We start from the raw sequence: 11,945 nt of genomic DNA on the forward strand, positions 1-11,945 counted from the left end.
GGTTATTGTGGATTGAATTGTGTCCCCCCCTCCAAAATATTCAAGTCCTGAATATCAGTACTTGTGACTGTGACCTTACTTGGAAATAGAGTAACTGCAGATATAAACAAATGAAGTCATAATGGATTATGGTGGGCCCTAACCCAATGACTGGAATCCTTATAAGAAGAGGGATATTTGGACCCAGACACAGGACATTTGGATATAGCCAGGTGACTATGCAGGTAGAGATAGAAATGATATACTCCCAAGCCAAGGAATGCCAAGATTTGCAACCACCAGAAGCTGGGAATAAACAAGAAAGAAGGTTTCTCTCCTAGAATCTTTGGAGAGGGCATGGCCCTGTCAACACCTTGGTTTTGAACTTCTAGCCTTTAGAATTGTGAGACAATAAATACCTCCTGCTTCGAGCCATCTGTTTGTGGTAATTTGTGATGGCAGTCCTAGGAAACTAATACAATAGTCATTATTTTTGGATAGAATTATGTATCAGTCCAATGCCTGAGGGAGAACATATGAGGAGCTAGTAATATTTTGTGTTCTCCATTTTGTTTCTATGTGAGATCATAAAAGATGTGTGTTTGTGAATGATGAGATTAAAATATTGAAGTCTGATACACACAAAAGTCAATTAGGAAATTTGGAAGTAAGGATGTTTGAAGAAAAAAATTTATTTCAGGAGTAAATGTCAAAAGAGCTTCAATATTCAAACTATAAAGAATATATTAGGGAAAATCTGTAAATTTAGGTCAGGAAAGTATCTGATCTCTAAAAATAAAGACCGTCCTATTTTTTAAAAAGTGGGTAATATAAGTCCTAATGCTAATAAGGATTTTTGTCCAAAATGTGACAAAAATAACTTACCTTATTTGTCTGTTATTCGTAGCTTTGTATTGACATTTTAAAAATTGCTGAAGCTGTTCTTTACTTTCAATTGACTTTTAAAAGAGATTATTATATTTTTCACTGAATCATTAAGGTCCAAAAAGCTGCCATGAGCCATTTTTTTAATTAAGTGTCATAAATGCAATTCTACTGTTACTTACGGAACTATATTGTTTTATGAGTGACAATGTCAATATTTGAATGACCCTAATTACTTCTAAAAGATTGAGGCTATTTGGCTTGTAAAGAAACCAATTTAAAGAAGCATCAGTCTCTCTCTGATTATTAGAGTATGTTAAAAGCTATTAGTAAGAAAATGTATAGTAGAGGATTATTTATTTTCAGATTATAGAGAATATTGAAATCTTTAATGATCATATAGAGCCACCTTAGATAGATGATGTTACTTTGTAACAGTGGAATTTTTATGTTCATGATTGTTTCTATTTCCTTAAAAATTTATGTGAGATGTACCAAAATTGTACTTTGCCTCAGGTACTTTTAACTTTTTCTTCACAATGCATCTCAGCCATAAAACTCATTAATCAAATTAGATAGGAGAAGACAAGTTTCCCATGGCTTGATCTTAACTCGTATTCATGATGATTAATCATTGCACAACAGGGGTGAGGTCACTGCAAACATGCCATTCTCATAGTCCACCATTTAAGTCTGAGAGAGAAGTATTAGCAGAGTAATGGTCTAGCATGAAGACCTTTAAAAACGGTTCAATAGTAAGAAGCCCCTAAATTTTCTTTAAAGTGCATCAGTGAATAGCAATTTTTTTCTTCCTTGAGATTTTTAGCTATTTTTCCTACTGTGATATATATTGCTTTTAGACACTTTCATAAAACATTTACATACATGTATCCAGTTTAACAAAGTTTTTGCATAAGTTCATAAATTTCAGAGGAGGAAGGTTTACTATGAAAGTTATTCGGAAACATGTTATCTCATTTTAATGTATTTGTATAGCACTTACAGATTTCAAAGTGCTAATCAATCTACTCCCCAATTTGATAATTTTTTTTCTTTTTCTGGAGACATCTGAGAGTGAGATTCATGTTTGAAAAATAATTTTGAATAGGCATTAGACTGACCACAATCTGAATTACTTCACATTTCTGACACAATAAGATAAATAATAAATCAGAGGCTACAGATGAAACACTTAACATCTGTGTATTTCACTATATGTAAATTTGATTTCAACTTAAAAAATGCACACAAGAAGATTTAATAATTCCCTATTCTTAGTAAAAATTCTACATGCAAAGTGAGGGTTAAAATTTCCAAATATTATCATTTATTGCATATTCTCATCAAACTCTACAAATGATGGTTTGATTTCCTTTTAGCATATGTCATTCAAAAATAATAAATTGAGACATTTGCTTGCAAAATAGCAATTACTGTAATTATTTTCATGGAGAGATCCAGGAATGTAGGGACCTTGGTGATGTGGAACTTAACACCTCTCTAACTTCATTTTTCATGCTCTCTCTGTGTGCTCACATATTACCAAACTACATCCTTACATTTATTTATTCTTTCTACATTATAACATGCCTTAACAGCACAAAAGAACTTACTGTGCAGTAACCTTTTCTTCAAATATACCTTCTAGTCACTCTCCATTCTAACTACTCCACTGAAACTGCAGTCCCACATTCTCCTTATTGCCAAACTTAGGGGGACACTTTTCTGTCCGTATTTTATTTTATATCTTGGCAGAATTCAATGTGAATGACTCCTCCTTCCTTTGAAAAAAATCCATCCCTACTGTTACACCACTTTGTCCTAGTTTTCCTTTTGTCCACTCTTCTCATTCTTATTTTACTAGTTCCCCAACCTCTTTTTCATCCTTTGGTGATTTCTACTCCTCAACCATATAATAGGTTCATCTTGGGACTCCTCTCATCTATCCTTGGGATTTGGAGACAGACATCCTGTACTTAAATCCCAGACCTAACATTTACTAGCTATGTGACTCTGGGCAAGTCTCTTATCTTTTTAGTATTTCAGTTTTATCATCTAAAATGGAGGTAACAATAGTAACTACTACCTAGAGTTATTGTAGAGAATGAGATAATATAAACGAAATGCCTAGGACAGTACCTGGCACTCGTGAAGTGCTTTGTAAGTGTCAGTGATACTTATCACACTTGCGTCTTAGAATATTTTCTCTAATACCATGGCTTTAATACTATGTTCATGCTGATAGCAACCAAATTTATATTTATTATCAACATTGCACATGGGTTTCCAACAAACATTTTTAACTACAAATTTGATATTTCCACTTGCATATCTAAAGGGCTATAAAACAGAAATTGATATCTTTCAAACCAATTTCACTCCTTGCTTGATACTATTATTAATTTGATTACTCAAGTAAAAAGCCTTGGTATAATTTTTCTTCATTCTTTACTTTCTCTTACTCCCACATTCATTTCATCAGCAATTCCTATTTGTTCTACTCTAGTAAATAGTTTAAACCCATCCATTTTTCTGAATCTCCATTGTAATCAGCCTAGTCAAAGCGACAATCACTTCTTCTCTGACGTCATATACTAACAAGTCCTCCTGTTTCCGCTCTTGCCCTTTTGCAATTCATCCTGTATATTTGATTAGATAAGCCTTCTGAAACATAGATTACATCATGCAACTTTATGTTCAGCACATGTTAGCTATTCGACTAATATTTCTGGACTGAAAGAATTAATGCATCATTAATTGAGTGGCATAGAATCTAAGTGGTTTAAAAAGGGCAGATACTGTCTTAAGTATAGAGCTTACTGTGAATCAAAAGAATAGAAATAAGAGAGAGAATAACTAGAAAGTGGAGATATACTTAAAACAAGATGACTAATCTTGGGAGTTTACTCTGAGAAGGTATGTTTTAAATAGACATGTGTAGACTGAGAATGAGCTACTCTGGTGAAGGCTGTATGCAAAGAATTCCAGGCAGAGAATCTCTGGGTAGGGAAAGCTCTTGCCTGCTTCACAAAACTGAGACAGCTGGTGGGCCTGGAGCTTTGTAAGGGAGAGAAATAAATTTGGTAATTAGGCAGGAGACAGATCTTGCTGGACCTCAGTCTGGTAATTGGTGGTGATTTATTATTAGCTACAATGAGATTGCTGGATGATTTTAAGAAGGGGCATTACAGCATCCAATCTTAGTTTGTAAAAGATAAGGACTGGCTTCTTTGTGGAAGGACTAGAAAGGAATGAGGGAAAACAGGATGCTGTTGAAGTAGGCCAGGAGAGAGGATAGTCGCAGTGTAGATACCTTTTGGAGATACAATCAGGTATCAAGAAGACTCACTGATGTATGGTCATAGAGAATGGGAAGAAAAAGCAATCAAGGATGACTTCTAGGTCTCTTGCTTGAGCTACTGGGTAGATATTGATGCCAGTTAATGAACTGGGTGGTGAGAGATTATTTATTTTACCCTGGAGTTCAAAAGAGAGGTTTGTATTAGAAATATAAATTTGAAAATAAGCAATATTTATATGGCATTTATGACCAAGGGAATAATTGAGATGTGCTAAGATGAAAGTATAGAGAAAGGAGAGGGGAAGAACTCCAGTTTTTAAAGCTTGATAAAAGGAAAGGCACTATCAAGGATATCACCACATTTACCATATTATTTTTCTATATCTATTTCTTGTACAGTAATACCTCCATAACCACTTGGAAAACTCCTATTCATCATTTATACCATAAGGATACCACCACTACTTAAATAATGATCATTGTTTAACCAACATTTATCAAATGACTATTAATGCCAAATGTACTTTAGTATGTGTGTTGAATGTGTTATTCCATTTAACCTTCATTACAGTGATCTGTGAGGTAGTTATTATTATACTATTTTACAGATGAGAAATCTAAACTAACTTACAACTGGTTACCAATGGAACTGGGAGTTAAGCACAGACTGTTAGCAGCAAAAGCAGAGAGATGTACCTTTCTAGACTGTGTTGTTCTACACATGTCTAGTATTTTATTTTCACAATGTACTATATTTTGCATACACATATAAGAATAAATATAGAAAATAAAAGTAAGCAGAAATTTAAACAGGTTAAATTACATTTTTTTTTTTGTCTTTCTCTCTTATTAAATTGTGAGCAAGCTTAAGGTAGAATTCATAGATTACCAACTTTTAGATCTTCCAGGCACCATAAACAAATACTTGTTATATGATTAAATGAATATAGATTCTAGATTTTGAGAGTGAATTCTTATAACTTTTTAAGTTCTTCTGCTTAATTTCTTGTTTACATATCTATATATTCACTTAGTGTTAGAGGTGGAATCCAATTTTTATAAATGAACTTTTGACTCCAAGTTCTCAGTGAGTTTATTAGACCTAAGCTTTGCTGTGCGCATCTTCTCCCTACCAAAATTACTTTTTCCAAGATTACATCACTAAAATATCATGCTGGTTGTTTATTAAATTATTTTATGTAATTTGTTCTAAGTTGTTATTTCATGCAATTTGCTCAAGCCTATCTTTTTTTTCCTTGGATTCCCCACCATTTTGAAGTAGTCTTCTATTACTAAGAATTTAATTTCATGCTGCTCTCAAGTATCTTGAATGGAGACCAAAATGTGTGTGACTTCTGGAATGGTAAAATACTAATTTTGTATAATTCACCAAAGATAACTGTGTTAAATGTTCTTTGCTGTAAAAATGCAATAGAGAAAAGATAAAGAAATATTCTTTAAAGTAATATTAATTCAGCAAACTACCTTTTATTGTTAGAATTATGAAAGAATATAGCTTAAAATGGACTAGAATTATCACTGAATTAAAAGATAAACTGTCTTTATTTTAACAATGACTGGGTTCTGCTTCAGAAAAGTTGACATCATTAAAACGTTTTACTTTGTCAGGCAATTTCCAGTTTCTGTTATTAAGAAGCTTTCATTGCTTTGACATATTTTCCAAAATGCATACTGTTTTCCCATATAACTGAAATCAAAATACTCCAAAACAAAACGTTTCCATGCAATGCAATATTTCACATTCACAAGGCTCTATCTATTATTTCAAACATACAGAGACCAACAACTTTTTCTATTTTATTTACAGGACAGTTTTGCTTCCTTCCTTCCATCAGCTATATTAAAACTAAGCTGAGATTCACAGTTAGCAAGCTACGGGGAAAAATCACTGGATACAAGGAGAATCAATGAAAGCAACTGGGCTTTGATTTGGAAATAAATTTTAAGTTGAACAATCTTCTTATGTTTATCTAGTCTTCGTTTTGACATGTGAGAATATTTACTTGGCAGTCAAACACTTTCAGATAATCATTCACCCAAGAAATGAATCAATACATCTACCATAACTTACCATTTTCTAAGGACATGTTATACTTGGAAGGAGATGAGACACTCTAAATTTTATATATCCTCTATATAACAACATCCCAGCCAGTTCTATCATCTGGGATATCATAAGTTATTAAGTGATTTTATATCTTGTGTTTTAATGGGATTAATTTTTTTTATTCCACCTTATCGATCCTTTGCTCACCTTTAAACTAGTTCTCTTATGCAGTGCACAGAAGGACAAGTGGATTTACATTTTCTAATTTATTATTTGCTATCCCAAATTTCTTTCACTTTTGTCCAACCTACCTTTCATTCTCATTATAAACTCTGGCCTTCCATTCACACAATCTATTGTTCTCCTCTGTTTAACTAGAATCTTGATCATAATCAAGCATTCAGTGAAACTCTTAGCATTATAGAATCTATTATCTTTGACCTACTTATTATCTCCAGACCTATTATCATGGCCAATATTACCTCAAATTATCTCCGCTTTCCATGTGTTATATGTGTGCCTAAGCTGGATAGCTGTATTTAAGAATATTAACCATATGTATAAAGTCCACTATAAGTGCATACTAGCTAACTTCATCTTGCTCTACAATAGAACAATTATATTTTTATTTCTCATAAAGCTTTTTATTCTGCACTAAATTTTCCACCACAGTGTTTTGAAATTTGCATAACCTTAAAAACCCAAATTTATATTAGTTCTCATCATACACAGATAACAAGGTATCTCATCTCTTATTTTTAAATTCAAAGGCATTTGAAGTATATTCTGGCTATTCTAACCTATTTATTAAATATATCTGTGTATTTAATTATGATTTCTATTTCATATTCTTTCTCAGAAGAAAAGGTCTTCCTTTATGAACTTGACCATCTCTGTGCTCGTTACATACCCTCTTATCTTCCTTGTGAATTATTACCTTTCCTTGCATTAGTCAATCACTATTGATCATCTTCCTTTGTCTACACAGAAACTAAGGAATCTTCTAGTCTAAAGCTACTCTTATTTCTTCTATTTCCTTCTCTTTGTTTCACTACCAAAATAACAGGGAGACTATTTTCCATTTGTAGCTTTCTCTTTTCCACACATAATTACCTTTCTTTCCCACCACTCTTCAGAGTCTGCTTTCTTGAAAGTGATTAATACCTTTCTGGAGTATCTGTTCTGCTGCCAACCAGTCCTTATGCAGGCTAAATCTTTCCTTGGCTCTCCAAAACTATTTCCTTCAACTTCTCTGATAATTATTTTTACATCTTTTTGTATCATTTTCAATGCTTGCCTTTTAAAATAGGTATTTACTTTGAACATGGTCTCTCCTTCCTCTCCTTTCTTTCAATGCCTTCTTCCTTCTCTATATAGTACCTCTATGTATATCTTATCATTCCTATGTGTATAATCTCCAAATCAATGACTCCAGGTCTCAATGCCAGATGTGATTCTCGAGCTTGTTGCTGAATGTATTACGTATTTGCTTAAAACGCTTTAATTTATTAAAGCATTAAAGCTTTCCATTATCAGCCTATAACTTGAATGCTATTTATATTTCACAGTAAGTAGCTCCTTCACACATTTGACACTCTTAGTTAAATTTAACTTTTAAATTTAAAATTTGCTTTTCCCTAAACAAGACTTCTTTATTTTCTCTTTGCCCCTGCATCTTCTTTCTGTGATGCACTTGAGTGCTAAAATATATGGCTCTTTATGGGTGAGCTCGTGTACCTCCTACCTTAAATTCTTCCTGAGCAGGATGGGATACTCACTTCCTCTGAACTCTCAATGTTTTCTTACCATTTTCTCATATCTGACCTATGTACAATGGTCGAATATCAAGAGAAATTATTAGTTTCACTTGCTGAATTTTACTGGTATTTTGGCTATTTGTGTTCAGACTCAGCCTCTGGACCAGTGATTCCTAGCATCTAGAAAAGGAGTTCTCTTACCCAAGTTTATATCCTTCCAAAGCATCTGGCTTTTTAAATCTCTCATAGAGACATTTAATATCATTATGCAGGATACATAAATACTAAGTTTCTTCCTAATTTGCTGTTCTAACTTTATTTATTCTTTCCCTCTTACCAATGGGAATGCTGTCAAACACTTATTACCCTTTTCATTAAAAAATCTTTGGTATAAACATGAAGTTAATTGATTGTGTTATCTAATTTTTCAAATGGAAGAGAAATCTCCAAATACTTTCTTAACTAACTGGTTATAAAGAATAAGTTCTGGAAAGGTATGGGTTGCATCTGCCCTCTGACTAGTAGAATATCATATTGATGGAGACATTATTTACTTTTTAGGGAAATGCAATATCACAAGGCTTATTTAAAAAATTTAAAGATTTTGATGGGATTTCCAATCAAGATGGCAAAGTAGGAAAACACTGTGTTCACCTCTTCTGACAACCACATCAAAATTACAACTAAACCGCAGAGCAATGATTATTGAGAATCACCTGAAGTCTAGCTGAACAGAAGTCCTTGCATTAAGGACATACAGAAGAAGCCACCTCCAGACTGGTAGGAGGAGTGGAGATGCAGAATGGGCTGGTCCCACACTGGCATGTGGCGGTTAAATATCGGGAGGAATATCTTGGCTGAAGAGGTCCCCTCAAAGGAGTGAGGGGGTCCCACCCTCATACTGGGTTCAAGTGCTGGTAAGAGAAGTCCCCACAAGTCCTGATCATGAAGACCAGTGGAGACTGTGGCTGAGTGAGACAGAGGGCAGAGAGAGTCTCAGGCATTCCTCTTAAAGGTCCCAGGCATGAACTTGCTAACAACTCTGGACTCACTCACTGTGAGCTCCAGCACTGGGGTGCAGTTTGAAGGGTGCCAGGGATATACAGGGGGGAACTGAATTGTCTGGCTTCAGGGTGAGGGCTGGAGGGGCAGCTTTCTCCTAGACAGAAGTGCTGGCAGAGGGCACTGTTCCTTTGTTGAGCCCTACCTCCACCCAGAATGCAAATACAGGTGGCCATCATATCTGAGTCTCCATAAACCTGGCTAACACTATCGCCTCCCCTGGTGATTCCCTGAGATCCCACCCCACTAAATATGCAGGACCACCTGTCACTTCAGGTGGATTTTCCATACAAACATCCTCTCTTGGCTCATGCCACAGACTTTCCTAAAATTTCTCAAAGATTCACAAAACCCAGATAAGCAACATCTGGTCCCAGGGTATCCCATACCTTGGGCTGAACTGCCCCAAGTCTAGTACTAGCAGCAGCTGGCCTTAGTGTACGCATGGTCTCTTGAGTCACCTCCACACACAGCATGGGTGGTGACCATCTGTGGATTGCTTTGTGACTCATGGCAGGTGGCTCTGGGCAGGGCACAGGCTGTAGCTGAACTTGGCCTGTGGTGGAGCCCCTCTCAGGAGGTCCCAGGGCTGGCAGACCTAGTGGCAAGCTTCAGACTGAGTTGGAGCACCACCAGGCTGCCTTGGAGGATGACATACCCAAAGGCCAGACTGGGCAGGCACCAGAACCCTGCTACAGTGAATCCTGCTTCATAGAGTAGGCCTCTGCAGAACAGCTCCTCCACTATAATTACCGGCCAATCCTCACAACCGATCATCCTGAGAGTCAATCCCTCCAATGATGTGCAAACAGCAACCAAGGCTCGACTACAACAGGAGGGCACATACAACCCACACAAGGGACACACCTGGAGGACCCAGCTAGGGTGACCATGGAGACTGCTCCATTGGGCTGCACAGTACACCTACTACATGAGGGCACTCTAATAAGACCAGGAGATATAGCAACCCTACCTAGAAACAAACACAAGGAGGCAGCCAAAATGGGAAGACATAAAAACATGTTCCAAATGAAAGAACAGAACAAAGCTCCAGAAAAAGAACTAAACAAAATGGAGACAAACAATCTACCAGATATAGAGTTCAAAACACTGGTTTTATATATATATGCTCAGCGATCTCAGTGAGAACTTCAACAAAGAGATAGAAAACATAAAAATGTCAGAAATTAAGAATACAATACCCGAAATAAAGAATACATTAGTGGGAATCAACAGATTAGATGAAGCAGAGGATCAAATCAGCAATTTAGAAGATGAGGTATCAGAAAACACCCAAGAAGATCAACAAATGGAAAAAAGAATTTAAAAAAATGAAGATAATTTAAGAGGTCTATGCTTAATAACATCAAGCATACCAACATTCACATCATAGGGGTACCAGCAGGAGAAGAGAGACAGCAAGGTATTGAAAACCTATTTGAAGAAATAATGACATAAAACTTTCTCAACCTGGCAAAGGAAATAGACATACAAGCCCAGGAAGCACAGAGAGTCCCAAACAAGATGGACCCAAAGAAGCCCACAGCAAGACTCATCATTAAAATGCCAAAGTTTAAAGACAAAGAGAATCTTAACAGCAGCAAGAGAAAAGCAGTTAGTTACCTATGAGGGAGCTCCCATAAGACTGTCAGCCAATTCTCAACAGAAACTTTGCAGGCCAGAAGAGTGTCACAAAATATTCAAAGTGATGAAAAGCAAGGACCTACAACCAAGATTACCCAGCAAAACTATCATTTAGAGTCAAAGGACTGATAAAGAGCCTCCCAGACCAAAAAAAAGCTAAAGGAGTTCATCACCACCAAACTGGTATTACAAGAAATGTTAAAGGGACTTCTTTAAGAAGAAAAGGGGGAAAAAAGATAAAAAATGTGAATAATAAAATGGCGATAGTTACGTATCTATCAACAATTTAAATGTAAATGGATTAAATGCTCTAAATAAATGACATACAGTGGCTGAATGGATAAGAAAACAAGACCATTATATATGCTGCCTACAAGAGACTCATTTCATATAAAAGACACATAGACTGAAAGTAAAGAGATGGAAACAGATATTTTATGAAAATGGAAACAAACAAACAAAAATGCCAGGGTAGCAGTACTTAAACCAGACAAAATAGACTTTCATACAAAGGCTATAGCAAGAGACAAAGGACGCAATAATCTTGTTATAGACAAAGGCTATAACAAGAAAGACCCAATAATCTGAAGAAACCTAAAACACTATTTCGAAAAAAACATGTGTATCCATATGTTTATTGCAGTATTATTTACAATGGTAAATATGTGGAAGCAACCTGGGTGTCCATCAATGGATGAATGGATAATGAAGAGGTGGTACATTATGCAATGGAATATTACTCAGCCATAAAAAAGAATGAAATCTTGCCATCTGTAATAACATAGATGGACCTAGAGGGTATTGTGCTGAGTGGAATAAGTCAGACAGAGAAAGATAAATGCCACATGATTGCACTCATAATGGAATCTAAAGAACTAAATAAAACAGAAACAAACTCATAGATACAGAGGTCATTTTGATAGTTGCCAGAAGGGAGGGAGGTTGCGGGGTGAAAAAGGGGAAGGGATTTAGAAGTACATATTGGTAGTTACAAAATAGTCATGGGGGTATAAAGTCAGGGATAAAAAGCATAAAGAATATAGTCAATATATTATAATAACTATGTATGGTGTCAGATGGGTACTAGATTTATGAGGATGATCACTTTATAAGTTCTATAAATGTCTAATCACTATATTGTACACTTGAAACTAATATAATATTGTATGGTAGCTGTAATTGAAAAGAAATCATTAAAAAGAAAAGAGAAAATACAGTCCCACCCACGAGCAAGCAACACTTCACCCCA

The sequence above is a fragment of the Pteropus medius genome, unplaced genomic scaffold (genome assembly GCF_902729225.1).
Source record: "Pteropus medius unplaced genomic scaffold, Ma_sr-lr_union100, whole genome shotgun sequence".
Taxonomy (NCBI): domain Eukaryota; kingdom Metazoa; phylum Chordata; class Mammalia; order Chiroptera; family Pteropodidae; genus Pteropus; species Pteropus medius.